This window comes from Bombina bombina, chromosome 6, assembly GCF_027579735.1.
Source record: "Bombina bombina isolate aBomBom1 chromosome 6, aBomBom1.pri, whole genome shotgun sequence".
NCBI lineage: Eukaryota > Metazoa > Chordata > Amphibia > Anura > Bombinatoridae > Bombina > Bombina bombina.
The window spans coordinates 1,005,252,167-1,005,279,741 of record NC_069504.1 but is presented as its reverse complement, the minus strand read 5'-3'; the positions used below and the strand labels follow the sequence as shown (position 1 = coordinate 1,005,279,741).

General features: G+C 41.7%; 1 protein-coding gene across 4 annotated transcripts in view; it reads right to left on the bottom strand.

Annotated features, from left to right (window-relative positions):
• Nucleotides 1–27,575, bottom strand: part of LARP1 (La ribonucleoprotein 1, translational regulator) — a 341,591-nt gene that overhangs the window by 112,210 nt on the left and 201,806 nt on the right. The window lies entirely within an intron of this gene.

Sequence of the window (27,575 nt, the reverse complement as noted above, 5' to 3'; positions counted from 1 at the left end):
CCGTATGAGCCCTTGCTTTTGACAGAGACGACACTTGAATCAGGATGTCGTCCAAGTAAGGTACTACTGCAATGCCCCTTGGTCTTAGCACCGCTAGAAGGGACCCTAGTACCTTTGTGAAAATCCTTGGAGCAGTGGCTAATCCGAATTGAAGTGCCACAAACTGGTAATGCTTGTCCAGAAAGGCGAACCTTAGGAACCGAAGATGTTCCTTGTGGATAGGAATATGTAGGTACGCATCCTTTAAATCCACCGTGGTCATGAATTGACCTTCCTGGATGGTAGGAAGGATCGTTCGAATGGTTTCCATTTTGAACGATGAAACCCTTAGAAACTTGTTTAGAATCTTGAGATCTAAAATTGGTCTGAATGTTCCCTCTTTTTTGGGAACTATGAACAGGTTGGAGTAAAACCCCATCCCTTGTCCTAATGGAACAGGATGAATCACTCCCATTCTTGACAGGTCTTCTACACAATGTAAGAATGCCTGTCTTTTAATTTGGTTCGAAGATAATTGAGACCTGTGGAACCTTCCCCTTGGGGGTAGTTCTCTGAATTCCAGGAGATAACCTTGAGAAACTATTTCTAGCGCCCAAGGATCCTGAATATCTCTTGCCCAAGCCTGAGCAAAGAGAGAAAGTCTGCCCCCCACCCGATCCGGTCCCGGATCGGGGGCCAACACTTCATGCTGTTTTGGTAGCAGTGGCAGGTTTCTTGGCCTGCTTACCCTTGTTCCAGCCTTGCATCGGTCTCCAGGCTGGCTTGGTTTGAGAAGTATTACCCTCTTACTTAGAGGGTGTAGAATTTGAGGCTGGTCCGTTTCTGCGAAAGGGACGAAAATTTGGCTTATTTTTAGCCTTAAAAGACCTATCCTGAGGAAGGGCGTGGCCCTTTCCCCCAGTGATGTCTGAAATAATCTCTTTCAAGTCAGGGCCAAACAGTGTTTTACCCTTGAAAGGGATGTTAAGCAATTTGGTCTTGGAGGACACATCCGCTGACCAAGACTTTAGCCAAAGCGCTATGCGCGCCACGATAGCAAACCCTGAATTATTCGCCGCTAATCTAGCTAATTGCAAAGCGGCATCTAAAATAAAAGAGTTAGCCAATTTAAGTGCTTGAACTCTGTCCATAACCTCCTCATACGAAGATTCTTTATTAAGCGACTTTTCTAGTTCTTCGAACCAGAAACACGCAGCTGTAGTGACAGGAACAATGCATGAAATTGGTTGTAGAAGGTAACCTTGCTGAACAAACATCTTTTTAAGCAAACCCTCTAACTTTTTATCCATAGGATCTTGAAAGCACAACTATCTTCTATAGGAATAGTAGTGCGTTTGTCTAGAGTAGAAACCGCCCCCTCGACCTTGGGGACTGTCTGCCATAAGTCCTTTCTGGGGTCGACTATAGGAAATAATTTCTTAAATATAGGGGGAGGAACAAAAGGTATGTCGGGCCTTTCCCACTCCTTATTTACTATGTCCGCCACCCGCTTGGGTATAGGAAAAGCATCAGGGGACACCGGAACCTCTAGGAACTTGTCCATCTTACATAATTTCTTTGGAATGATCAAATTGTCACAATCATCCAGAGTAGATAATACCTCCTTAAGTAGTGCGTGGAGATGTTCTAATTTAAATGTTACAACATCAGGTTCAGCTTGTTGAGAAATTTTCCCTGAATCTGAAATTTCTCCCTCAGACAAAACCTCCCTCCTGGTCCCTTCAGATTGGTGTGAGGGCATGTCAGAACAGTTATCATCAGCGTCCTCTTGCTCTTCAGTGTGTAAAACAGAGCAATCGCGCTTTCTCTGATAAGTAGGCATTTTGGATAAAATGTTTGCAATAGAATTATCCATTACAGCCGTTAATTGTTGCATGGTAATAAGTATTGGCGCACTAGATGTACTAGGGGCCTCTTGTGTGGGCAAAACTGGTGTAGACACAGAAGGGGATGATGCAGTACCATGCTTACTCCCCTCATTTGAGGAATCATCATGGGCAATATCATTATCTATGGCATTATTGTCCCTACTTTGTTTGGACACTGACACAATTATCACATATATTTAAATGGGGAGAAACCTTGGCTTTCATACATATAGAACATCGTTATCTGATGGTTCAGACATGTTAAACAGGCTTAAACTTGTCAACAAAGCACAAAAAACGTTTTACAATAAAACCGTTACTGTCACTTTAAATTTTAAACTGAACACACTTTATTACTGAATATGTGAAAAAGTATGAAGGAATTGTTCAAAATTCACCAAAATTTCACCACAGTATCTTAAAGCTTTAAAAGTATTGCACACCAAATTTGAAAGCTTTAACCCTTAAAATAACGGAACCGGAGCCGTTTTTACATTTAACCCCTATACAGTCCCAGGTATCTGCTGTGCTGAGACCCAACCAAGCCCAGAGGGGAATACGATACCAAATGATGCCTTCTATAAGCTTTTTCAGTGGTTCTTAGCTCCTCACACATGCATCTGCATGCCATGCTTTCCAAAAACAACTGCGCATTAGTGGCGCGAAAATGAGGCTCTGCCTATGACTAGAAAAGGCCCCCAGTGAAAAAGGTGTCCAATACAGTGCCTGCCATTTTTTTAAAACAATCCCCAAGATTATAATAACTATTAATAGTTATAATCTGCCAAATATGCTTAGTAAAGTAATCGTTTTAGCCCAGAAAAATGTCTACCAGTTTTTTAAGCCCTAATGAAGCCCTTTATTCTTATACTAAACTAAGAAAATGGCTTACCGGTTCCCATAGGGAAAATGACAGCTTCCAGCATTACCAAGTCTTGTTAGAAATGTGTCATACCTCAAGCAGCAAAAGTCTGCTCACTGTTTCCCCCAACTGAAGTTAATTCATCTCAACAGTCCTGTGTGGAAACAGCCATCGATTTTAGTAACGGTTGCTAAAATCATTTTCCTCTTACAAACAGAAATCTTCATCTCTTTTCTGTTTCAGAGTAAATAGTACATACCAGCACTATTTTAAAATAAACTCTTGATTGAAGAATAAAACTACATTTAACACCAAAAAAACTCTTAGCCATCTCCGTGGAGATGTTGCCTGTGCAACGGCAAAGAGAATGACTGGGGTAGGCGGAGCCTGGGAGGGACTATATGGCCAGCTTTGCTGGGCTCTTTGACATTTCCTGTTGGGGAGGAGAATATCCCACAAGTAAGGATGACGCCGTGGACCGGACACACCTATGTTGGAGAAAAAAACTTTACATTTTTCACAATTTTAGGTTTCTCACTGAAATTATTTACAAACAGCTTGTGCTATTATGGCAGAAATTTTTGTTAAAGCTTCTCTGGGATCCCCTTTGTTCAGAAATAGCAGACTTATATGGCTTTGGCGTTGCTTTTTGGTAATTAGAAGGCCGCTAAATGCTGCTGCGCACCACACGTTAATTATGCCCAGCAGTGAAGGGGTTAAATTAGGTAGCTTGTAGGGTTAATTTTAGAGATCAGCCTTCCACCTGACACATCCCACCCCCTGATCCCTCCCAAACAGCTCTCTTCCCTCCCCCACTCCACAATTGTTCCTGCCAGTACTAAATAAGAGTTTTTGTTTTTTTTTAAATAAAAATAATAAAATATTTTAGCTGTGATGGACCCCTGCCTTAGCCCCAACCTCCCTGATTCCCCCTCCAGCTCTCTAACCCTCTCCCCTACCTAATTACCGCCATCTTGGGTACTGGCAGCTGTCTGCCAGTACCCAGTTCGGCCCCAAAAACCAAAGTATTTTTATTTCATTTTTAACTTAAAACTCTTTCTGTAGTGTAGCAGCCCCCCCCCCCCCACAATACCCCCACCCCCTCCCCCATCCTTTTATATTGAATTTATTTATTTTTTACCTTTTTCTCCCTTTCTGCCCTCATTCATTGGTGTCAGTGTGCCCGATGCACGCGCCCATGCAAGTTCACGTGCATGTGCCTCGTGCACGCTCCCTCACACCCGGACAATGGCACCATCGCTACCGGTGCAGAGAGGGCCACAAAGTGGCTCTCTCTGCATCGGAGGCTTGTAAAGTGGTATTGCAGGATACCTCCATATCAAGGCATCACTGCAATACCCTCAGAGCTGCTGGAAGCGATTGTGATCGCTTCCAGCACTCTGTTAGACAACTGACGTACCAGGTACGTCTATTGTCATTAACTGTTAGTTTTTGCATGACGTACCTGGTACGTCAGTTGTCATTAAGGGGTTAATGATTCAGATAGAGCATGCACTTTTAAGCAACTTTCTAATTTACTCCCATTATCAATTTGTCTTTGTTCTCTTGCTATCTTTATTTAAAAAGCAGGAATGTAAAAGAGCCGGCCCATTTTTGGCTCAGAACCTGGGTTATGCTTGCTTATTGGTTAGCTAAATGTAGCCACCAATAAGCAAGTGCTATCCAGGGTGTTGAACCTAAAATGGGCTGGGCTCCTAAGCTTTAAATTCCTACTTTTTAAATAAAGATAGCAAGCGAACTACGAAAAATGGATAGTAGGAGTAAATTAAAAAGTTGCTTAAAATTGCATGCTTTATCTGAATAATGGAAGAAAATATTTGGGTTTAGTATCCCTTTAAAGGTCATTTTAATCAATACACAAATTGAAAGCAGTCTTTTTTTGTAAACCTAGAATGGCCAAAAATGTGCAATATATTAAGAGAAACTATTCCTGATCCTATTCTAAAATAAATAGTAATAGTAGTGGGGTGTCGAATTTGTATCTAAAAGAGGAAAGACATTGGCTAATCATTTATCTCCCTCTATAGTAAAACTAACAAAATCTGGCTCAAAGTAAGAAAAACATAATTTATGTAAGAACTTACCGGATAAATTAATTTCTTTCATATTAGCAAGAGTCCATGAGCTAGTGACGTATGGGCTATACATTCCTACCAGGAGGGGCAAAGTTTCCCAAACCTCAAAATGCCTATAAATACACCCCTCACCACACCCACAATTCAGTTTAACTAATAGCCAAGAAGTGGGGTGATAAGAAAGGAGCAAAAGCATCAAAAATAAGGAATTGGAATAATTGTGCTTTATACAAAAAAAATCATAACCACCACAAAAAGGGTGGGCCTCATGGACTCTTGCTAATATGAAAGAAATGAATTTATCAGTTAAGTTCTTGAATAAATTATGTTTTCTTTCATGTAATTAGCAAGAGTCCATGAGCTAGTGACGTATGGGATAGCAGATACCCAAGATGTGGAAATTCCACGCAAGAGTCACTAGAGAGGGAGGGATAAAATAAAGACAGCCAATTCCGCTGAAAAAAAATAATCCACAACCCGAATCAAAAAGTTTTAATCTTATAATGAAAAAAACTGAAATTATAAGCAGAAGAATCAAACTGAAACAGCTGCCTGAAGTACTTTTCTACCAAAAACTGCTTCAGAAGAAGAAAACACATCAAAATGGTAGAATTTAGTAAAAGTATGCAAAGAAGACCGAGTTGCTGCTTTGCAAATCTGATCAACCGAAGCTTCATTCCTAAACGCCCAGGAAGTAGAAACTGACCTAGTAGAATGAGCCGTAATACTTTGAGGCGGGGATTTACCCGACTCTACATAAGCATGATGAATCAAAGACTTTAACCAAGACGCCAAAGAAATGGCAGAAGCCTTCTGACCTTTCCTAGAACCAGAAAAGATAACAAATAGACTAGAAGTCTTTCTGAAATCTTTAGTAGCTTCAACATAATATTTCAAAGCTCTTACTACATCCAAAGAATGTAAAGATCTCTCCAGAGAATTCTTAGGATTAGGACACAATGAAGGCACAACAATTTCTCTACTAATGTTGTTAGAATTAACAACCTTAGGTAAAAAATAAAATGAAGTCCGCAACACCGCCTTATCCTGATGAAAAATCAGAAAAGGAGATTCACAAGAAAGAGCAGATAACTCAGAAACTCTTCTAGCAGAAGAGATGGCCAAAAGGAACAAAACTTTCCAGGAAAGTAATTTAATATCCAGAGAATGCATAGGTTCAAACGGAGGAGCCTGTAAAGCCCCCAGAACCAAATTGAGACTCCAAGGAGGAGAGATTGACTTAATGACAGGCTTGATACGAACCAAAGCCTGTACAAAACAATGAATATCAGGATGATTAGCAATCTTTCTGTGAAAAAGAACCGAAAGAGCAGAGATTTGTCCTTTCAAGGAACTTGCAGACAAACCCTTATCCAAACCATCTTTAAGAAATTGTAAAATTCTAGGAATTCTAAAAGAATGCCAAGAGAATATATGTGAAAAACACCAAGAAATGTAAGTCTTCCAGACTCGGTAATAGATCTTTCTAGACACAGATTTACGAGCCTGTAACATAGTATTAATCACTGAGTCAGAGAAACCTCTATGACTAAGTATTAAGCGTTCAATCTCCATACTTTCAAATTTAATGATTTGAGATCCTGATGGAAAAATGGGCCTTGAGACAGAAGGTCTGGCCTTAACGGAAGTGTCCAAGGTTGGCAACTTGCCATCTGAACGAGATCCGCATACCAAAACCTGTGTGGCCATGCTGGAGCCACCAGCAGTACAAACGAAATCACTCTTGGAAGAAGAACTAGAGGCGGAAAGATATAAGCAGGTTGATAATTCCAAGGAAGTGACAACGCGTCCACTCCTTCCGCCTGAGGATCCCTGGATCTGGACAGATACCTGGGAAGTTTCTTGTTTAGATGAGAGGCTATCAGATCTATTTCTGGAAGCCCCCAGATTTGAACAATCTGAAGAAATACCTCTAGGTGAAGAGACCATTCGCCCGGATGTAACGTCTGGCGACTGAGATAATCCGCTTCCCAATTGTCTATACCTATGATGTGAACCGCAGAAATTAGACAGGAGCTGGATTCCGCCCATACAAGTATCCAAGATACTTCTTTCATAGCCTGAGGACTGTGAGTCCCCCCTTGATGATTGACATGCCACGGTTGTGACATTGTCTGTCTGAAACAAATAAACGATTCTCTCTTCAGAAGAGGCCAGAACTGAAGAGCTCTGAAAATCGCATGGAGTTCCAAAATGTTGATTGGTAATCTCGCCTCCTGAGATTCCCAAACCCCCTGCGCTGTCAGAGATCCCCATACAGCTCCCCAACCTGAAAGACTCGCATCTGTTGAGATCACAGTCCAGGTTGGGCGAACAAAAGAGGCCCCTTGAATTAAACGATGGTGATCTAACCACCAAGTCAGAGAAGATCGAACATTGGGATTTAAGGATATTAATTGTGATATCTTTGTATAAATCCCTGCACCATTGGTTCAGCATACAAAGCTGAAGAGATCTCATGTGAAAACGAGCAAAAGGGATTGCGTCCGATGCAGCAGTCATGAGACCTAAAATTTCCATGTACAAAGCTACCGAAGGGAAAGATTGAGACTGAAGGTTTCGACAAGCTGAAACCAATTTCAGACGTCTCTTTTCTGTTAGAGACAAAGTCATGGACACTGAATATATTTGGAAACCCAAAAAGGTTACCCTTGTCTGAGGAATCAAGGAACTCTTTGGTAAATTGATCCTCCAACCATGTCTTTGAAGAAACAACACTGATTTGTGTGAGATTCTGCAGATCGTTAAGACTGAGCAAGTACCAAGATATCGTCCAAATAAAGAAATACCGCAATACCCTGCTCCCTTATTACAGAAAGAAGGGCACGAGAACCTTCGAAAAGATCCTTGGAGCGGTTGCTAGGCCAAAAGGAAGAGCAACAAACTGGTAATGCTTGTCTAGAAAAGAGAATCTCAGGAACTGATAATGGTCCGGATGAATTGGAATATGAAGATATGCATCCTGTAAGTCTATTGTGGACATATAATGCCCTTGCTGAACAAAAGGCAGAATAGTCCTTATAGTTACCATTTTGAATGTTGGTATCCTTACATAACGATTCAATATTTTTAGATCCAGAACTGGTCTGAAAGAATTCTCTTTCTTTGGAACAATGAATAGATTTGAATAAAACCCCAGGCCCTGTTCCAGAACTGGAACAGGCACAATTACCCCAGCTGACTCCAGATCTGAAACACATTTCAGAAACGCTTGCGCCTTCACTGGGTTTACTGGAATGCGTGAAAGAAAGAATCTTCTCACAGGCGGTCTTACATTGAAACCTATTCTGTACCTTTGTGAAACAATGTTCTGAATCCAAAGACTTTGAATCGAATTGATCAAAACATCTTTGAAAAATCGTAACCTGCCCCCTACCAGCTGTGCTGGAATGAGGGCCGCACCTTCATGCGGATTTGGGAGCTGGTTTTGACCTTCTAAAAGGCTTGGATTTATTCCAGACTGGAGAAGGTTTCCAAACGGAAACTGTTCCTTTAGAGGAAGGGTCAGACTTTTGTTCCTTATTCTGACGAAAGGAACAAAAACGATTAGCAGCCCTATTTTTACCTTTAGATTTTTTTATCCTGAGGTAAAAAGGCTCCCTTCACCCCAGTAACAGTTGAAATTATTGAGTCTAACTGAGAACCAAATAATTTATTACCTTGGAAAGAAAGAGAAAGCAAAGTTGACTTATAAGTCATATCTGCATTCCAAGACTTAAGCCATAAAGCTCTTCTGGCTAAAATAGCTAAAGACATATACCTGACATCAATTCTAATGATATCGAAAATGGCATCACAAATAAAGTTATTAGCATGTTGAAGGAGTTTAACAATGCTATAAGCATTATGGTCTGACACTTGTTGCGCTAAAGCCTCCAACCAGAAAGTTGAAGCTGCAGCAACATCAGCCAAAGAAATAGCAGGTCTAAGAAGATTACATGAACATAAATAAGCCTTCCTTAGAAAGGATTCAAGCTTCCTATCTAAAGGATCCTTAAACAAAGTACTATCTGCCGTAGGAATAGTAGTACGTTTAGCAAGAGTAGAGATAGCCCCATCAACTTTGGGGATTTTCTCCCAAAACTCTAATCTATCAGATGGCAAAGGGTACAATTTCTTAAACCTTGGAGGAGTAAATGAAGTACCCAGACTATTCCATTTCCTAGAAATTACTTCTGAAATAGCATCAGGAACTGGAAAAACTTTTGGAATAACTACATGAGGTTTAAAAACTGAATTTAAACGCTTAGTAGTTTTAATATCAACAGGACTAGACTCCTCCATATCTAATGCAATCAACACTTCTTTCAGTAAAGAACGAATAAACTCCATCTTAAACAAATATGAAGATTTATCAGTGTCAATATCTGAGGTAGAATCTTCTGAATCAGATAGATCCTCATCAGAAAAAGATAAGTGAGAATGATGGCGGTCATTTAAAAATTCATCTGAAATATGTGAAGTTTTAAAAGACCTCTTACGTTTACAGACAGAGCCTTCCGAATAGAATTAGAAACAAATTCTTTAACATTAACAGGAACATCCTGAACATTAGATGTTGAAGGAACAACAACAGGTAATGGATTATTACTAATGGAAATATCAGCGTTGCATAGCTTATCATGACAACTAACACAAACTACAGCCGGAGGAACAGTTACCAAAAGTTTACAACAAATGCACTTAGCTTTGGTAGAACCGACATCAGGCAGCGCTTTTCCAGAAGTAGATTCTGATCCAGGGTCAGGTAGTGACATCTTGCAATATGTAAAAGAAAAACAACATATAAAGCAAAATTATCAAATTCCTTAAATGGCAGTTTCAGGAATGGGAAAAAATGCAAAATGAAACAAGCCTCTAGAAAACCAGAAGCAACTAAAAAGTGAGACTGAAATAATGTGAAAAAAACTGGCGCCAAGTATGACGCCCACATTTTTTGGCGCCAAGTATAACGCCCACATATTTTGGCGCCAAGAATGACGCCCATATTTTTTGGCGCCAAAAAAACGTCCGCAATACACATACGTCAAAAATGACGCAATTACGTGAAAACTTCCGGCGCCAACTATGACGCCGGAAATGATGAAATTTTTGCGCCAAAAAAGTCTCGCGCCAAGAATGACGCAATAAATAGAAGCATTTTCTGCACCCGCGAGCCTAACAGCCCGCAATATTTGAAAAAAAGTAAATTGAAAATTTTAAGGTAAGAAAAATAAAATTTATATGCATTTTCCCAAAAAAATGAAACTGACAGTCTGAATGAAGGAATACTGATTATCCTGAATCATGGCAAATATAAGTTTAAACATATATTTAGAACTTTACATATAAAGTGCCCATCCATAGCTTTGAGTGTCAAATAGAAATAAGACTTACTTACCCTAAGACACTCATCTACATATAGTAGATAGCCAAACCAGTACTGAAACGAGAATCAGTAGAGGTAATGGTATACAAGAGTATATCGTCGATCTGAAAAGGGAGGTAGGAGAAGAAATCTCTACGACCGATAACAGAGAACCTATGAAATAGATCCCCTAGAGGAAGACCATGGTATTCAAATAGGCAATACTCTCTTCACATCCCTCTGACATTCACTGCACTCTGAGAGGAAAACCGGGCTTCAGCCTGCCGCAAAGCGCATATCAACGTAGAATCTAGCACAACCTTACTTCACCACCTCCATGGGAGGCAAAGTTTGTAAAACTGAATTGTGGGTGTGGTGAGGGGTGTATTTATAGGCATTTTGAGGTTTGGGAAACTTTGCCCCTCCTGGTAGGAATGTATATCCCATACGTCACTAGCTCATGGACTCTTGCCAATTACATGAAAGAAAGACCAACACTAACAGGCACCTTTTGTACACCCCCAACGGCTGGGGCACTCACCACCTCCTGTGAACCAGACACCAACGAGCAGACTCACTGTCGCCACACAGTCAGCATACGTTAGTGAAAAACAATGTAACCGCACCCGGTCACGAGGTGCACCGTGCAAGTCATAAAAAGAGCGTGCAAATCTAAAGATCATGCCAATTGATAAGGCCAAAATGTTCTGAAAAGCCATGAGCCTAAAGTATTACTACACATCAGCAGATAGAACCACATAACAAACATGATTAAAGTCCCCCCTGTTCAATAACCCCCCTCAGGAGATATTAACCCATGATTTCTTTGTTAAGATAAAAGGAGTCCCACTGGGACCTTACCTTCTCGTTAACATCACATTCTCATAATGAATTAAAACGAAACTCTGTTACCGGAATCTACGTCGTGGAACAGGAACACAGCCCTTCAAGTGTGACAGATAGTAGCCTCGCTTCTGACATGGACTTGAGTGAATAAAGGCAGGCAGCAAAACTCGTCAAGGCTGATTGTCAAGGAGCTGTTAATCTGAGTTGGGATGGTTTCGCAGAAAGACTCTCCCTGCATCTACGGACTCTAGCCTTCATCCATGCTCTCACTAAGAGGCTGACAGGATTACTTAAAACTCCAGTCCCATTTCGAAGAGTACTACCCTCCATAAGAGACTATCTCGAGTTTCTGACACTTCTCTGCCAACCTCTTGTGACGAAAGGCAAAGAATGACTGGGGGATGAGGGAAGTGGGGGAGGTATTTAAAGTCTTTGACTTGGGTGCCTTTGCCTCCTCCAGGTGGCCAGGTTCTGAATTCCCAAAAGTAATGAATGCAGCTGTGGACTCTTCCAGTTTAAGAAGAAAAGGTTTAGTTATGCATAATAAAACAAATTTGCAATATATTTTCATTATTTATTTTGTCCCCTTTTTCATGTAATTTAGCAATGTTATAATTCTAGAAACTTGAAATGCACCCTGCTGACTAAAGTTAAACCCTGCTACATTTATGCACCTAATTGGATTTATCAGATACCAACTGCAAAACAATCTATTTTATACTAACTTTATGATAGCGGCTAGCCTTGTATACAGACTTAAGACCAGATTGGCTCCTCCAAATAAGGCAAATGGTGGATAGAGTTTGGCTATAGAAAAATAATTGTCGCAAAAAGAATGTTAATGTGTTTTAAAAACATTAAAGGGACATTATATACTCGATTTTTCTTTGCATAAATGTTTTGTAGATGTTCCATTTATATAGCCCATACAGGTTGTTTTTTTAAATAAATGTAAAGTTTTGCTTATTTTTAAATAACATTGTTCTGATTTTCAGACTCCAAACAAAGCCCCAAAGTTTTAGGAGAATACTGATGTATACCTACTCCAGCTTGCTCCTGTTTGTGTAGAGAGTCTTTTCATATGCAAATGAAGGGGGGGTCTTATTTCCCATTTAAAGTGGGTGTTCTAGCTACCTTTTTAACAGAGTTAATCTGGGAGCTTCTCAGTTTTTAAACTGTTTTATACTAAAATTGGTGTATACTGTCACTCTAAGACTTGTCTGATATGTTATTCTTTAGCAACACAAAAGCAATGTCATGTAATTACAAGGTGTTTACTGTCCCTTTAAAAAAAAATAAAAAAAAATGACAAACCGTAGCAAATGCACAATCCACAGTTAGTGGTGCCACATCTACGCAAAATGCTAACAAATCTTACCTTTAATGTGAAAACAAGAGCTCACAATGACTTCCAAGTAATCTTTGACAACAATAGAGCAGAAAACGTATCAATATAAAAAATGAACCAAAGTATCCGGAGTGGTCATTTTTCTAGTGTTTAATAACATAGTACGTTAAATGCAGTCTGTCAAGATCCAGGATTCAAAAATTTAAGCACTTCCCAAAACCATTAAATATCTCAAGGTCCTACAGATCCTGACCTTTATTGTAACCCATACACCGGCAAACTGTGCTAAAATTAACACAGGGATAGCAGGCTCCAGGGATAATCAAGTGACTATACAGGTAGGGAGGAGTCATAAAATATGGGAAATCAGCTGTTTGACTTATCAAAAAGGGCCAATACACAGGTGACCAAGCTGCATCACCTGACAGAACTTACTACAGTTTGTTAGAGGAAATGAGAAACAATACAGATAATGCAGTGGTTTAGCTTCCAAAGAAAGATGTTTCTGTGTTAACAAATGCAACATTTAGCTTTTTGCTCATGGAATCAGGTCTGTGCCACCATCAGTGAAGTGACAGTTACCCTTACCAGCCAATGATCAAATGATCCTTGAGTACTGCTTGTGTGCACACCTATTGTTTGTCTACAATTAACAACTTAACCAGAAAACAAAATGTAAGTGAACATGTTTAATTGCTTTTCTTTAAAGGGACAGTATACTTTAAAAGTGTCCCTTAAAGGGACAGTCAACACCCAAAATACAATTACTGTATTCAATTACTTGCCACACGATTAGTGCATCCATCCTTATGCTCAATTTGTAGTCCACACAGAATTTTTTTTTTTAAATAAGTAAATTATAGCCGTTTTAAAAAACATGGCTCCATAACTTCTCCTTCCATGGTCTTCTTCACCAGAGCTTGTTTCAAATTCTCTAATGCCCGCAAAACTTGCGCATGCAGATTGTTGCAATACAGGAAGTGGTGGGGGTTGTGGGGGAACTTTACATAGTTCCATGAATAGAAAGACAGTGAGCGGCAATATGGAAAAACTGCGCATGCGCAATTGGCCATGAACGTGCATGAGTCGTCGTGGCCGACACTCATGAGATTTGCGTCTGAAATCAGTATCCAAGTGACGTAGATATAGGAGTTTGGATCCATGTTTTTCTCAAAACAGCAGTTTGCTTTTAAAAAAATTATTCTGTGTGGACTACAAATACAAATTATCCTTACCTGATAATTTTCTTTTCTTCAGATGGAAAGAGTCCACAGCTGCATTCATTACTTTTGGGAAATAAGAACCTGGCCCCCAGGAGGAGGCAAAGACACCCCAGCCAAAGGCTTAATTACTCCTCCCACGGGGGCGGAGCCAACTAGCACTGGAGCAGGTCGCACATCTAAGGAGCTCCTAACTTATCTCCATTTTATCAAGGATTTTAGGAGTGTTTTGTCCTTCTGCAGCCCTATTTCAGAGCCCTGTATATTGTACTATCATCCCTCTAGTGAGAGGGCGGCTTGACAGGGCAGGATATTCCTGAAGGACCTTGTTCTCTTGCTTTGCCTGTCACATCGCATTTACATAGCTATGGCGGCTCTCCTTTATAAACAGCTGCAGGAGCTACTAGACAATCATAATGCTGCTCTCTTGCATGCAGTGTCTGAGGCTTTCAAGCCCCTCATTGCTCTTAACACTCTCTCATCTACCCTGACTGACTGCGGGGAGAAGTATCTGGGAACCACTGATCATTCGCAAAAGCCGCCATTTTGGACTACAAATGCGAGGCACACTTCATTGCCTCAAGAAATAGTGGCCTCAGAGGTACAGGGAGCCGAATTCGCGCAGATCTCTGATATGGAGCAGCATGACCTGCAGACAGAAGCTCTTAACCTAAGAGAAGCACCGCCAACTATCCACGCTTCAGTAAGGATCTTGGGTGAGTCCCGGAACAGCTGCAATGTTAATAAGGCCCTATACCTGCCCACGCACTTAGGCCTGCTTGACTGGATAGCGCAGCATACCAGAAAGGAGAGCCCACTGAGTCTATCTTACCTGCACAAGGGACATCGCTATTGGAGTTGCCCCACGCTCAGCTATTTCTGGCTTCTAGCTTGTCATCCCTGCTGCTACTACCGCCACGCACATTTGCCGAAACTGCAGTGGGACCCCGGGGGTTTGTCTCCCTACCCTCTCCAACTAGCGCCGCGACTTGAGACTCCTGCATATAGGATCTTAGCACATATGGACCTCATACCGCTATCTGCAGGTTTGCACCTGTTAAAGACATGGAGAGACTTTAATCCTACGTTTTGATGTGAGACAAATGATTCCTGCTATTAAGTCCGTCAGAGTTTGCACGAGAATACTGACATTCCCTCACAGCTGTACATCCTGCCCTAGAGTACTCAAGAGAGTACTTCAACCCCCTCATACATTCGCTAAAAGCCGGAGTGGGTTAGATCCTAATAAACGAGTGGAGAGCAGCAGGACCGCATGATCTATACACAGCTCTCTAGTGCTTGGTTTACCTGCAGATTTGCAGGCATTTTATTGTCCCCTTAACAAACTAACGTGCATTAAACACCCTCATTTGTATTACATTGACCTATAATCTTCTCTACCTTTTACTGGTGCGGGCTGGTCCCGCTTGGCTACTATTATTCAGTAGTTTGTTGTTCACTGCATAGGGATTGAGCTTCATGCAACATGTAAATTTTGTACGATCCAAAACCAGGCAGCGTTGAACCAGACATACCACTAGCCTAATATGTACCCGGTTTACTCTCACTTTTTTAACACACCTATTTAATTGCCCTACCCCAGTCCTTGCTGAGCCTCTTAATTCTTAGCTTCCTGACTGTATATCCTACTTCCCATATTATATTGGAATTTTTATTTAGTTAAGGGTAATCTCTCCTATCTACAGTTGATACTCCTGCATCTTATTAGCCTCCTAAGCTATAGCTTGTATTCCCGGTATCCGACTTACCACCTCCCCTCCCCCCCCCCCATAATGTGCCTCCCGATTCTGGAGAATTGACTACGCGACTCACCTTGTCTATGTCGCAACTTAATCATTGTTTTACCAATATCCCTTGCAATACAGCATAACGTTGACTTTGTCTCATACTCATGGTAGTAGGTTGGCTTGGGTTCCCTTTTATCATATCATTTATATGGAATGAAACTTGCTTTGCTGAGAACCACACTGTCCTTGTCACAGCAAAATAATAAAAAATTTGAGGTCCCATTAATAAGATCCATATGTGGTCTCCTCTAACCCAGATAGCTCTCGGTAAATGTTATTATTCAATAAGATGCGAGGTCCAAAAGAGGCCTCCTAAAAGGAATCGAGGGCTTAGCTCTTTTTTTTTACTGGCATGTACCTTCTTATATTGTTTTATCCTTTACAGCAAATGTTTACTTTACTAAGAAGATATTGCTCATTATCTATGTACTTATGATGTGCACCCTAGGTTTTGCGTTTTTGTGTTAACAGTTATTGTTTATTATATGGGTGTTTCTCTTTTTTTTCATTCTGATTATGTGATTCATAAGATGTACCTTGTTATAAGCACTCTTGGAGCGCAACTGTATAATGCTGTACAGCCCATTGTGTATGCCAATACTTTTACCTCAATAAAAAAAAAAAAAAAAAAAAAGAAGAAGAAATACTCCTCCCACTCCCCTCATCCCCCAGTCATTCTGCTGAGGAACAAGGAACATTGGAAGAAATATCAGGGTGAAAAGGTGCCAGAAGAATAAAAATACAGACGCCCCACATAAAAAATACAGGTGGGGAGCTGTAGACTCTTTCCATCCGAAGAAAAGTTATCAGGTAAGCATAATTTATGTTTTTCTTCATAAATGGAAAGAGTCCGCTGCATTCATTACTTTTGGGAAAACAATACCCAAGCTATAGAGGACACTGAATGCCAAGAAGTGAGGGTACAAGAAGCGGCCCATTCTGAGGGCACCAGGCCTAAAACCACTACCAAACAAAACCCTGCTTCGTCCGAAGCCGAGAACATTGAAAGGAAAAAGCCCCAAGGACACTGACACGCAGATAGTCCGGAAGCCTAGCTAGAGACTGCAAAATCAGACTCAATTGAGCCAGCAGTCCTCCAGGAGACACCGTCGCCCAGCGGTCAGTCCCCAACCACACACCCCCTTACTAGCAAAGGGAACACCAACCCCAAACTCCCAAGGAACAGGGCAAGAAAAAAAAAACAAAGAAAATCGAAAGGACACCACAAAATTCCATAAAGGAAAACCCCCTAGAACGAGCCCAGCTCATAAAGACCCAAATGGGTCCAAAACAATTAAGGGGAGGCAACGCCCAGACCAACATACCACAAGGTCTAGGACCGAGCATCCGAAAATCAATCTTTACTCTCAACTTTAAGTGGAAGCACCAAAACAACAACTGAAAACTTATCCTCAAGTTGTCAGTACTTAAAATACTGAAGTAATTAAAGGGACACTGAACCCAATTTTTTTCCTTTGTGATTCAGATAGAGCATGCAATTTTAAGCAACTTTCTAATTTACTCCTATTATCAAATGTTCTTCACTCTCTTGGTATTTTTATTTGAAAAGCAAGAATGTAAGTTTAGATGCAGGCCCATTTCTTATGAACAACCTGGGTTGTTCTTGCTGATTGGTGGTAAATTCATCCACCAACAAACAAGTGCTGTCCAGGGCTCTGGACTTTCTTTTTTAAATAAAGATAGCAAGAGAACAAAAAATGGATAATAGGAGTAAATTAGAAAGTTGCTTAAAATTGAATGCTCTATATAAATCACGAAAGAAAAAAAATTGGGTTCAGTTTCCCTTTAACATAAAAACGTGTAGCAGGCCCAGACTAGGTAAACACTCGAGTCAAGAACACGCAGCCGTCATCAGGACGACCCAGAGAAAGAATACTTCACTAAGAAGTAAAATGCGGCTAAACAAAATATCGGATTGTAAAGACTCCAAGACAGAGGCACCTTCTAGGCAATACCAGCCGCCAGACCGACACATAGGTCCTAAAAAGGGGAGAAGTATAGACCTTAAGTAGGCCCATTACACCTCCGAGGAACAACAATCTCAGGACCTACTCCCAACCGGGCCAGCCCAAGCGTCAGTAGGTCCGAAAACAGGGGAACAGAAGAACCCCAACACCAGTTCACAAAAAATCGGAAAAGAATGGCTTCAGCTATTCCACAGCTCGGGAACCCCCCGAAACTCCATAGACAGTCGACAAAGCTGAAGACCCAGAAGAGTCTAGCAAAGGCCCATCTCGACACGGAGTCAGCAAGACTCCAGATAGAACAGGACAACCAAGAGAGCATGCCTCTCTCCAAATAGGTTAAACCCTCTGTTCCATCCCTGGAGTCTAGGAAAAGTCCTAAACAAGACTTCCATAGGAGAACAAGCACCTCCCCTAAGAAAAAAACAAAATTTCTGCTTACCTGATAAATTTATTTCTCTTGTGGTGTATCCAGTCCACGGGTTCATCCATTACTTGTGGGATATTCTCCTTCCCAACAGGAAGCTGCAAGAGGACACCCACAGCAGAGCTGTCTATATAGCTCCTCCCCTAACTGCCACCCCCAGTCATTCGACCGAAGACAAGCAAGAAAAAAAAAGGAGAAACTATAGGGTGCAGTGGCGACTGTAGTTTAAAAATAAAAAACACCTGCCTTAAAATGACAGGGCGGGCCGTGGACTGGATACACCACAAGAGAAATAAATTTATCAGGTAAGCATAAATTTTGTTTTCTCTTGTAAAGGTGTATCCACGGGTTCATCCATTACTTGTGGGATACCAATACCAAAGCTTTAGGACACCGATGAAGGGAGGGACAAGGCAGGAACTTAAATGGAAGGCACCACTGCCTGTAAGACCCTTCTCCCAAAAATAGCCTCCGAAGAAGCAAAAGTATCAAATTTATAGAATTTAGAAAAGGTATGAAGCGAAGACCAAGTTGCCGCTTTACAAATCTGTTCAACAGAGGACTCATGTTTAAAAGCCCATGTGGAAGCTACTGCTCTAGTAGAATGAGCTGTAATTCTTTCAGGAGGCTGCTGGCCAGCAGTCTCATAAGCTAAGCGTATTATACTTCTTAGCCAAAAAGAAAGAGAAGTTGCCCAAGCCTTTTGGCCTCTCCTCTGTCCAGAGTAGACAACAAACAAAGCAGATGTTTGACGAAAATCCTTCGTAGCTTGTAAATAAAACTTAAAAGCACGAACCACGTCAAGATTGTGTAATAGACGTTCCTTCTTTGAAGAAGGATTAGGACATAGTGAAGGAACAACAATCTCCTGATTGATATTCTTATTAGATACCACCTTAGGAAGACACCCAGGTTTGGTACGTAACACTACCTTATCTGCATGGAAAATCAGATAAGGGGAATCACATTGTAAAGCAGATAACTCCGAAACTCTTCGAGCCGAGGAGATAGCTACTAAAAACAGAACTTTCCAAGATAAAAGCTAATATCTATGGAATGCAAAGGTTCAAACGGAACCCCTTGAAGAACTTTAAGAACTAAATTTAAACTCCATGGTGGAGCAACAGGTTTAAACACAGGCTTGATCCTAACTAAAGCCTGACAAAACGCCTGAACGTCAGGAACCTCAGCCAGACGTTTGTGCAAAAGAATAGACAGAGCAGAAATCTGTCCCTTTAAGGAACTAGCTGACAACCCCTTCTCCAATCCTTCTTTGAGAAAAGATAATATCCTAGGAATCCTGAACTTACTCCATGAGTAACCCTTGGATTCACACCAATGAGGATATTTACACCATATCTTATGATAGATTTTCCTGGTGACAGGCTTTCGAGCCTGAATTAAGGTATCAATGACTGATTCGGAAAAACCACGCTTTGATAGAATCAAGCGTTCAATCTCCAAGCAGTAAGACGTAGAGAAATTAGATTTGGATGTTTGAAGGGACCTTGAAGTAGAAGGTCCTGCCTTAGCGGCAGAGTCCATGGTGGAAAGGATGACATGTCCACCAGATCTGCATACCAAGTCCTGCGTGGCCACGCAGGGGCTATCAAGATCACCGAAGCGCTCTCTTGCTTGATCTTGGCAATCAGACGAGGGAGCAGAGGAAACACATAAGCCAGGCTGAAGAACCAGGGCGCTGCTAGAGCTATCAGCGCTGCCTTGGGATCCCTGGACCTGGACCCATAACAAGGAAGCTTGGCGTTCTGACGAGACGCCATGACATCCAGTTCTGGTTTGCCCCAAAGTTGGATCAACTGGGCAAATAACTCCGGATGGAGCTCCCACTCCCCCGGATGAAAAGTCTTCCGACTTAGAAAATCCGCCTCCCAGTTCTCTACTCCTGGGATATGGATAGCTGAGAGATGGCAAGAGTGAACCTCTGCCCATAGAATTATCTTTGAAACCTCCAACATTGCCAGGGGGCTCCTTGTTCCCCCCTGATGGTTGATATAGGCTACAGTTGTGATGTTATCCGACTGAAATCTGATGAACCTGACGCAGCTAGCTGAGGCCAAGCCTGAAGAGCATTGAATATCGCTCTTAGTTCCAGAATGTTTATCGGAAGGAGGGCCTCCTCCTGAGTCCACGAACCCTGAGCCTTCAGGGAGTTCCAGACTGCACCCCAGCCCAGAAGGCTGGCATCTGTCGTTACTATAGTCCATTTTGGCCTGCGGAATCTCATTCCCTTGGACAGATGGACCCGAGATAGCCACCAGAGAAGAGAATCCCTGGTCTCTTGATCCAGATTTAGTAGAGAGGACAAATCTGTGTAATCTCCAATCCACTGTTTGAGCATGCAAAGTTGCAGTGGTCTGAGATGTAGGCGGGCAAACAGAACTATGTCCATTGCCGCTACCATTAATCCGATTACCTCCATACACTGAGCCACTGACGGATGAGAAATGGAATAAAGAGCACGGCAGGAAGTTAGAAGTTTTGACAACCTGACCTCTGTCAGATAAATCTTCATTTCTACTGAATCTATCAGAGTTGATAGGAAGGAAACTCTTGTTAGAGGTGTAAGAGAACTCTTTCCTTCGTTCACCTTCCACCCGTGAGACCTTAGGAATGCCAGAACAATGTCCGTATGGGACCTGGCGATTTGAAAAGTTGACGCCTGTATCAGGATGTCGTCTAGGTAAGGGGCTACTGCTATACCCGCGGTCTTAGAACCGCCAGAAGGGACCCCAGAACCTTCGTAAAGATTCTTGGTGCCGTGGCTAACCCGAAGGGAAGAGCCACAAACTGGTAATGCCTGTCAAGGAAGGCGAACCTGAGAAACTGATGATGATCCCTGTGTATCGGAATATGTAGATAAGCATCCTTTAAATCCACGGTAGTCATATATTGACCCTCCTGGATCATAGGTAGGATGATTCGAATAGTCTCCATCTTGAAGGATGGGACCCTGAGAAATTTGTTTAGGATCTTGAGATCCAAGATTGGTCTGAAAGTTCCCTCTTTCTTGGGAACTATAAACAGATTTGAATAGAAGCCCTGCCCCTGTTCCTCCTTTGGAACTGGGTGGATCACTCCCATAACTAGTAGGTCTTGAACGCAATGTAAGAATGCCTCTCTCTTTATCTGGTTTGCAGATAATTGTGAGAGATGAAATCTCCCCTCAGAGAAAAAACGTTTTTATTTATAAATCATGCAAACGTTTTTACACTAAGTAATATAGGTATTAACATGAATATTATCCCTTTTTGCAAGCATGATCCCAGTTGTTGTTAAATCACTGTATCAGGCTTACCTTAAATATACCAGGCACTGTCAGCATTTTCTAGACCTTATCTCTCTAGAAAAAAAATATACTGAACATACCTCAAAGCAGGCAATCTGCAGACCGTCCCCCCAACTGAAGTTTTCTTTCCATACTCTTCGGTTATGTGTGGGAACAGCAATAGACCTTAGTAACAAACCGCTAAGATCATCAAACCTCCAGGCAGAAGTCTTCTTCCAATTTCTGCCTGAGAGTAAAAACAGTACAACGCCGGTATCATTTAAAAATAAACTTTTGATTCAAGGTAAAAACTACACTAAGTCACCACATCTCTCTTGATACTTCCTTTCTTGTCGAGAGCTGCAAGAGAATGACTGAGGGTGGCAGTTAGGGGAGGAGCTATATAGACAGCTCTGCTGTGGGTGTCTTCTTGCAGCTTCCTGTTGGGAAGGAGAATATCCGACAAGTAATGGATGAACCCGTGGACTGGATACACCTTTACAAGAGAAAAGGGGGCCATAAGAGAGAGCACCTGCCCACGAGGCACAAGACCACAGGCTGAATAAGAGAGCACACTCCAACGCAGATGAACCTGGAAGGAATCCCCTGAAAACTTAGCACACAGATGGGTGCATTAGCAGCAGCGGTTATGCCTGCAGAACCGCAAAGCCATCAGGTTACTTCAGCAAACCGTCCAAGGGAAACCGTTCATTGATTGTAGGCAAAGCCAATAAGTAGCAGCACTCAAGAAATCTGGCCAAACATGACCAGATCTACTAGCCAGACCCAAGGTCATAGCCCATATTCCCGGAACAGGTGAACCTCAAACCCGCCCTAGATCCTGAAAAGACATGTAACAACCCGCAACGGGATCCACAAAGGAAAACGCTGAGCAAAAGCCTCAGCAACCGGAAGAACAAGGGCGATGACAGGTTTGAGACCCCAATTGTTTAAAACAAACAATATCCCGGAAATAGGAACACCGCATCTGACATAGAAAACAGACCCACAGGGAGATAATGTAATTTCCAGGAAAACGAGAACACCTTGCAAGTCCTGACCCAAGAAAGAGACCACCCCATGCCGAAGTCCAACGCTCCAAAGGAGCTAAGGCATAAAGAACCAAGACATTAAAGCCCATAGGCGTTCAACCAAAGCAAGGAAATACCACGAGGACAAAGGTCACTCGATCAAATTCTAGTCTCCACCTCACCATACAAGACAGAGGAAACCTGAAACCAAGGATGCGGAGGATCCCCAGATTCGGGGAAAATCCTAAGCAGAGTCCAAAAGAACTCTCTCAGAGGAAATTCATGTCCCCAAAGGAGACCCAGCTCACATGGAGGAACACACAAAATCCAAAAGGTCTCAAAGAAGAGAGCAATTCTCTCCCGAAAGGAAACCCAGGGCCCCATAAGGAGACCTAACCCACCTGGGGAACCACAGAAGGAACACGACCACAGGACAATTCCTAGAGCCTCCGAAAGGCCAAACCGCCTTAAACCAGTGGTAAGGAGGCGCTAAACCCCCAATCCTGCCACGTGAGGAAGAATACTCTAGGACCTGAGAGAATCGGAGCAAAAGGAGTGACGCCGCTGACCCAGTCAACCAACTTGAAGGCTCAATAAGCACTGAAACAATCCTTCCAGCCTCAAGGACCCATGAGTCCTCATTAGAATGCTTAGCTGAAACTTGTAAAATAAAAACAAGAAACACATGGACCAGCCATGCAGAACAGGTGCCACGTGTCTGAACAGGCCACGAGACAGAAGATCTGAACCCAAGCAGGACCAGCCTGCAACAGGGTCATAACTGTCAAGCTGCCTAAATCCTCCCTCAGAGGATAAGAGAATAACAGACCAAACATAGGACTAACATGTCCCTTAACAACTTCCGCAGAAGTAAACAGCGAGAATTGATCCCAGAGATAGTTTCCGAAGAAAACAATCAAAATAAAAGTCATCCTAACCGGATAAAAGAAAATATAAGGCAGCCCTTAGGCAAACGCCTAAGAAGAAACAGGCATACCCGCAGGACCAGCCAAACGGAACCCTGATCTTCAAACAAAAACTGGGAAGCATCTCAACAACTGACAATCAGGAGATTACGCCATCCCCACATGTCTAAGGAGGTGAACCATTCGAAGCAGAATACTGCGGATTCCCGTATCCATCAATGATAGGATTCTCTAATAACTCAAAAACGTGTCTGAGTATAATGCAAAGGTGCGCTATTCTGTAATGAAAGGCACAACACTCAGGGACAGCTACACCCACAGGGAACTGTATAGGCCCACCCAAGGTCGGGAGACCCGGGACAATCGGCCACGAGCACAAACGCACATAAATGTCTGGGCTTTGTAGACACATAATCACCAAAAATATATGAAAGCGAAAACGAGCTGCAACCTACGGGGGGGGGGATGACAAGCCGCCCTGTAAGGAGGGATAAACATAATCTGGGTTACCCGCATGTGAAGTAGTAGGGAGCGGAAGGGAACTCGCCTCTCGGAGGACAGAACCCCCAGAGGTGGATGGCTCAGCGGACCCTTGATTCCCTGAGCCCGAGGAACAAGGCGCTCTAAGATGGCATATCGAACATAACTGATTGACCTGTGTCAACGGGGCCAATTCGCAATCTTTACAAGTCGAAGAATCTGAAATTTGAACAGTCTCAGCATCAGAATCCTCCATAACTTTACAGAGAATATAATAATATGGACTAAAGAAAAATTTAAACGGCACCTGACACCCACAATGGCTAGGGCACTCACCACCACCTAGAACCAGACACTAGCAGACACAAATTTTTCCGTCGCCATAAGGTCAGGAATGCAGAAATTGAAGACCAGAACGTAAACACCTCCAGTCACAAGGTGAACCGTACAGTCCACAAAAAGCATGCCTAAACATAGGGTCGCGTCACTTCCAAAGGTCCCTATGTTCTAAGCCAAAGGAACAGTTAACACTACACATAAACATGATTAAAAAAAAAATCCCTGTTCAATAATCCCCTCGGGAGATATTAACCCTCGATTCCAAGAACCAAATGAGCCTCACCGAGGCACTATTTTTTATACTTTATAAGTCCCGCAGGATAGTACCTTAAGATACAGTACATTCAGAATAAGTAACATGAAACGATCTTACCAGAATCTACGCCCGTGAAACAGGAACACTGCCCTTTAAAAGTGTGACGAATAGTAGCAGCGCCTCCGCCATGGACTTGAGAGAAGAAAGCAGGCAGCGAAGCACGACAACGCTGATTGCTTGTGGAGCTGTTAATATGAGTCGGGATGGTTTTGCAGAAAGACTCTCCCTGCATCTCCGGACACTAACTTTCACCCATGCTGACAGGACTACTTACAACTCCAGTCCCATTCCTAAGAGTACTACCCTCCATAAGCGACTACTCCTAATCTTCGGCACTTCTCTGCCATCCTCCTGGTGGCCAGGTTCTTATTTCCCACAAGTGAGGAATTAAGCAGTGGACTATCCTCCCATTTAGATGGAAAAGAAAATTAAATTAAGACTAAAACAATCATCGATCTCCCTGAGAGGTTGACAGGAAAAACTCCCGTCCCATGTCGAAGAGTACTACCCTCCATAAGAGACAAAACAATTTTCTGACACTTCTCTGCCAACCTCCTGGGACGAAAGGCAAAGAATGACTGGGGGATAAAGGGAGTGGGAGGAGTATTTAAGCCTTTGGCAGGGGTGTCTGTTGCCTCCTCCTGGTGGCCAGGTTCTGAATTCTCAAAAGTAATGAATGCCGCTTTGGACTCTTTCCATTTATGAAGAAAATGAGAATAAGGATGGATGCACTAATCATGTGACAAGTAATTAAAAACAGTAAATTTATTTTGGGTGTTGACTGTCCCTTTAATGTATTCCCAATGACTTGTTATACCAGCGGCAGAGTATAAAATGTATGAGAAAATGCAAGTTTTGGTTTATTTGTGTATGAAATAGTTGGTTTTGTGCTTTGAAACCACAGCCTATTACAAAGGGTTGAGCTTGCAGGTTAAATCAGATCTCATTAAGTTCATTTTGTGTACACACACTTGCTCCCTTATTTTATATTTGTCGACGAGTCCACGGATTTAATCCTTACTTGTGGGATACCAATACCAAAGCAATAGGACACAGATGAAAGGGAGGGACAAGACAGGAACCTAAACGGAAGGCACCACTGCTTGAAGAACCTTTCTCCCAAAGATAGCCTCAGAAGAAGCAAAAGTATCAAATTTGGAAAAAGTGTGAAGGAACGACCAAGTCACAGCCTTACAAATCTTTTCCACAGATGCATCGTTTTTAAAAGCCCATGTGGAAGCCACAGCCCTAGGTGAATGAGCCGTAATTCTTTCAGGAGGCTGCTGTCCAGCAGTCTCATATGCCAGGCGGATGATACTTCTCAGCCAAAAAGAAAGAGGTAGCCGTAGCTTTCTGACCCCTACGCTTTCCAGAAAAAAAACAACGAATAATGAAGATGATTGATGGAAATCCTTAGTTGCCTGTAAGTAAAACTTTAAGGCACGGACCACGTCCAAGTTATGTAACAGACGCTCCTTCTTAGAAGAAGGATTAGGACACAAGGAAGGAACAACAATTTCCTGATTAATATTCTTATTCGAAACAACCTTAGGAAGGAACCCAGGTTTGGTACGTAAAACCACCTTATCAGAATGAAATATGAGATAAGGTGAATCACACTAATGCTGAAAGCTCAGAAACTCTTCGAGCAGAAGAAATAGCAACCAAAAACAGAACTTTCCAAGATAATAGTTTAATATCTATGGAATGCAAAGGTTCAAACGGAACCCCTTGCAGAATTCGAAGAACTAAATTCAGACTCCAGGGAGGAGTAATAGGTCTAAATACAGATGGCCCTCGTTTTACAACGGTTCAATTTACACCGTTTCAGAATAACAACCTTTTTTCCAGTCATGTGACTGCTATTGAAAAGCATTGAGAAGCAGTGCATTTATTAAATTAGCCAGTAGGTGGAGCTGTCCGCTTGTGTTGCAGCAAAGCCAAGCAAGCTAAAATTAATCAGTTTAACCAGACCTGAGCTATCGAGCAGATTTCAAAGGAACAAGATCTTCCTGTCTATAAATCAGTCCAGATTGGAATGCATAGAAAGAACTGTTTGCAGAAAAATGCAAGTGAAGTCTGTGTTGTGTGATTATTTTATTAGGTTTATAATGCTGTTTAGCAAATGTTTTTGTTCATTTGACTTAGTTTAATTATATATTCTGTGCTGTGTGATTATTTTATTAGGTTTATAATGCTGTTTAGCATTTAAAGTCTTAATTTCAAAGCTTTAAAAATAATGTATTAGGGGTTACTTATGACAATTTTGAGAGGGGCCTGGAACCTATCTCCCTCACTTCCCATTGACTTACATTATAAACTGGGTTTCAATTTACAATGGTTTCGATTTACAACCATTCCTTCTGGAACCTAACCCCGGCGTAAACTGAGGGCTACCTGTACATACAACAGCAGAATTTTGTGTGCCTAGGGCAGCACAAAACCTAAATTATTCTAAAATTCAGACATTCCATTAATATATATTTTTTTAAATAAAATAAAAAAATAAAAAATAATTTTCTCTGCCAGTTAGACACAGTCTACACTGTCTGCATCTTTGGTTTGGTTTTTGTGTTCTAATATGCAAATAGTGGTCTAAATTTATTTAAAACAACTTTCTGACTACAGTACTGTGCTATCTTTCTTTTGGTACTATGTTTACTAGAGTATTAAACAGGATATTAAACTGAAAACATTTACGCTTCTTTAACAAAATTCTTGCCTATTTCTATATTTTATTTAAAGGGACAGGAAACCAACATTTTCTTTGGTGATTTGGATAGAATAGTTTAATCAACTTTCCAATTTACTTCTATTATCAAATGTGCTTCATTCTCTTTTTATCCTTTTCTGAAGGAACATTGGCAGCTAACTGAACATCTGGTTAGCCAATGATAAGACACAAATGTGTGCAGGCACCAATAAGCAGCTAGCTCCCACTAGTGTAGCATATGTGTGCATCCTTTGACTTTCCTATCCCTTTAACTTTAATAGGAAATAGAGTGGAAAATGTAGTGGAATGTGTACAGCTGCAATTTAGTTCCATCATTTCTACACATTTTACTTTTTTTGGTGGATTAAAATATGAACACCGATAGTTATCTAAAATGCTCATATTTTATTTAGTAAAGTATCTGGAAAAACTATAGCCCAGTTCTATGCTCAGCTTTGAATGATGGGTCCTTTGAAATGAAGCACTACTGTATACTTATAACACTAATAAATGTCTACCATTTAAACCAAAAATAAACCACACAGGCATTTAACATAACCATTCTGTGCAAGAGTTATATTCTTGTAAAATCCCACACCTTACTCTTGATCAACCCTAAATTTTTCCTCTCGGCGCAGCATCACAAATGGCGTCTA